This window comes from Cannabis sativa, chromosome 2 (assembly GCF_029168945.1).
Source record: "Cannabis sativa cultivar Pink pepper isolate KNU-18-1 chromosome 2, ASM2916894v1, whole genome shotgun sequence".
Taxonomy (NCBI): Eukaryota; Viridiplantae; Streptophyta; class Magnoliopsida; order Rosales; family Cannabaceae; genus Cannabis; species Cannabis sativa.
In genome coordinates, this window is record NC_083602.1 from 21,827,792 (window position 1) to 21,831,682 (window position 3,891).

At 38.2% G+C, this 3,891-nt stretch overlaps 1 non-coding gene across 1 annotated transcript; it reads left to right on the top strand.

Annotated features, from left to right (window-relative positions):
- The first annotated feature begins 2,344 nt into the window (after positions 1 to 2,344).
- Positions 2,345 to 2,451, top strand: LOC115715375 (small nucleolar RNA R71). Its single transcript, XR_004011250.2, has one exon. It is a non-coding gene; the product is annotated as a small nucleolar RNA R71 (small nucleolar RNA).
- The last annotated feature ends 1,440 nt before the right edge of the window (positions 2,452 to 3,891 follow it).

Sequence of the window (3,891 nt, forward strand, 5' to 3'; positions counted from 1 at the left end):
CATGTGAAAGTAGTCTTTTCTTGATCCTCAGGTGCTATAGCGATTTGATGATACCCAGAGTAGCCATCTAAGAAATAGTAATATTCTTGCCCCGCCAACCGGTCTAACATCTGATCAATGAAGGGTAAGGGAAAATGGTCTTTCCGGGTTGCCCTGTTGAGCTTTTCTGTAATCAATTCAGATCCTCCAACTAGTAACTATTCTAGTAGGGATTAATTAATTCTTCTCATTCTTTACCACAGTCATCCCTCCTTTCTTGGGTACCACTTGTACTGGGCTGACCCACGTGCTATCTGAAATGGGATATGCCACACCAGCATCTAGCCACTTTACCACCTCTTTTTTGACAACTTCTTTCATTAGTGGGTTAAGTCTTCGTTGTGCATCAATAGTCAGTTTGGCGCCCTCCTCCATTAAAATTCGATGCATAACTGTAGAGGGACTAATTCCCTTAACATCACCCAATGTCCATGCAATGGCCTTATTATGTGTCCAGAGTACTCTAAGCAACTTATTAGTCTCTACATCCGAAAGTGAAGCTGACACTATCACTGGAAGCTTTTTATCTTCTCCCAAGAATTCATATCGTAGATGATTAGGAGGCACTTTCAGCTGTAACTCTGGAGGTTTCTCTATAGATGCTACAAGCTCTTTTGGTACTACCCCCAACTTTTGATAATACTTCCTGTTCAATGGCCCATAGGAATCAAGCCATTTGACATACTCCATCGCCTCCTTCCCTTCTTGCTCAGTCAAGTCATCTTCAATTAAGCTCAATTCTAGAGGATCATCTATCAACTTTTTCTCATTCACAATGGTATCAATCAGATCAACAAAGAAACAATTATCACTTGCCTTTGGGAAAGTCATCGCCTTTAACACATTGAAAACAACTTCTTCTCCTTGTACTCGCAGCTTCAATTCACCGTTTTGAACATCAATCAAAGCTTAGCCAGTTGCCAAGAATGGTCTCCCAAGAATGATCTGGACGTTGTTATCTTCTTCCATGTCTAAAATAATAAAATCAGCTGGGAAGATGAACTTGTCAACCTTGACTAACACATCCTCAATGACCCCCCTAGGATGAGCTAGCGATCGATCAACCAATTGTAAAGTTACTGTAGTAGGTTTTGCCTCACCAAGCTGTAATCTATAGTAGACTGACAGAGGCATCAAGTTAATGCTGACTCCCAAGTCACACAGTGCGTTTATTCCTTCAATTCTTCCAATGGTGCAAGGAATAGTGAAAATCCTAGGATCTCTGAGTTTGGGAGGGAGTTTCTTTTGCAGAATGACACTACACTCCTCAGTTAATGCCACTGTTTCATAGTCCTCCATTTTTCTCTTCTTAGACAATATCTTCTTCATGAACTTCACATAACTGGGCATTTGTTCCAAGGCTTCAGCAAAAGGAATGTTGATGTGTAATCTATTAAAGACCTCTAGAAATTTTGAGAACTGCTTGTCTAGATTGGTGTTTCGGAGTCTCTAGAGATAGGGTATCTTCACATGATGATCTATACTAATTGGTGGAGACTGTTGTTGTGGTGCAAGACTATTAGTAGCCTTCTTCTCTGTTAATGTTGGAGTTGGTGTCGGTTGATCTTTAATTTCTTCATCCAATGGTTGCACCATGTTAGGCCCATCATATTTCTTTCCACTTCGCAGGGTAATTGCCTTGAAGTTTTCTTTAGGATTAACTTCGGCTATACTAGGCAACTTTCCCTGAGGACGAGTTGCTATCTGAGTAGCCAGTTGCCCCATCTGAGTTTGTAAGTCGTTAATGGAAGATCTAGTCTTCGTCATAAATTGCAATAATAAAACTGTCTGAAGACCGAAATTCCCACTAGAGCTTTGTTGCTGAGTTTGTTGTTGGTTCTGTGTCTGGTTCTGATTTTTCTGTTGATAGAACCCACTATTCCTTCGATTCCCTCCTTGATTAAACCAATAGTTGTTGTTGTTTTGAGAGTAATTTCCAATGGCTTTTGCTTCATTCATTGGCAAATTATTCACATCTTCCTGACACTCTGCATAGGGATGAGGACCTCCACATAGTTTACAGACCACTTGAGCTTGTTTTACTTGAACATCCATCAGTTTTGTTAGGGTCTCTACCTGGACTGTCAACTTGGTAATGGCATCCAATTCAAGCATACCAGCCACCTTCTTTGTTTGGCTCCTTTCAGTTGGCTACTGCTTATTATTCAGGGCCATCTCTTCCAACAAATCATAAGCCTCATTCGCACTTTTCCTCATAAATGCTTCACCAGCTGCTGCATCTATAAGGGTTCTAGTGTTACCTACCAGCCCGTTATAAAAGTTGTGAACTAGCATCAACTTCTCAATACCATGATGAGGGCACTTTCTGATGAGATCCTTGAACATCTCCCAAGACTCATAGAGAGATTCATTATCTAGCTGACAAAAATTGTTGATTTCTCCTCGCAACTTAGCAGACTTTGCTGGAGGAAAGAACTTAGACAGAAATTTTTTTGCCAAGTCATTCCATGTGGCTATAGAATTCAGAGGCAAGGAGTTTAACCAACTCTTGGCTCGTTCTCCCAATGAGAATTGAAACAATCTCAAACGGATGGCATCATCACTAACTACATTGACTTTGAAAGTCTCACATAATTCCATGAAGTTTGACAAGTGCAGATTGGGGTCTTCAAAAGGGAGTCCACCAAACTAGACTGAAGACTGCACCATTTGAAGTATGGCAGGCTTTATTTCAAAGTTGTTAGCATCCACTGTTGGTGGTTTGATGCATGACTGAACCCCCGTAAGAGTTGGGAGAATATAATCTCTCAAGCTGTGGTCATTTGCTTGATCTTCAACAACACCTCCATTATTACCGTTGTTGCCTCTATTATTCGCAACATTAGCGTTATCAGCCATGATTTCTGGTGTTTCAGCTGTTGCTGAAACTCTCTCTTGCCTTTTGTTCATTCTATTTTTCTAACAAGCCTTCTCAATTTCAAGATCAACGGGCAATATGACTCCTTGTCCTTGACGGCGCATACACTTAAAATCCCTGAAATAGATAGAGACAATATTGCAAGAAATAGATTAGAAATTAGCAAGAGAAGTAGACCAAAGTAGAAGTTAGTATAATTTTATGTAATATTAATCTTTATACAATTCCCCGGCAATGACGCCAAAAACTTAGTATAATTTTATGTAATATTAATCTTTATACAATTCCCTGGCAACGACGCCAAAAACTTGTTACGAAAATTATAAAACAATACGCAAGTGCACGTAATCAAGTAGTAGACTCACGCAAGTGGGGTCGAACCACAGGGAATTGGATTAATTACCACTAAATTATACTTATGATTCTATTCGGTAAATCGATAATTTTCAAGATTTAAACAAAATAAAAGTAATTCAAGAAACTTAAAGAAACAAGTGAATATTAATCAAGATGAGAAGATAGGGAGGAGAATCCTGTTGTTTGTTTACCCAATTGTTAATACCTAATTACTATCCTGTCCTTGATGTGAATGATAAATTATGAAATTAGCCTAACTCTTTTCAAATCTTTTAGGCTCTAAACCACATGTTCTCTAATTAATCTCTTAATTAAACTAACATGTAATCAGCATTAAGTAATAATCTAAATGTCACATAGGTCATGCAAATACTCTCATTTCACATAGAACCTCGATTATCTAATTTTAGCATTCTCAATTCTCACTTTTTATATTTTTAATTGAGCTCATAGAACATGTAGAAGGTGATCAAGCTTACACATGGAATTAAACACAAATATAGATAATTTCACAAATCAAGATTGATGAATGAAAATTATTGATTTACTAGGCAAAACTTTAAACATCATTCATCATCCTCCCTAAATGGGAAATTTAGCTCATAACAATAATAAAA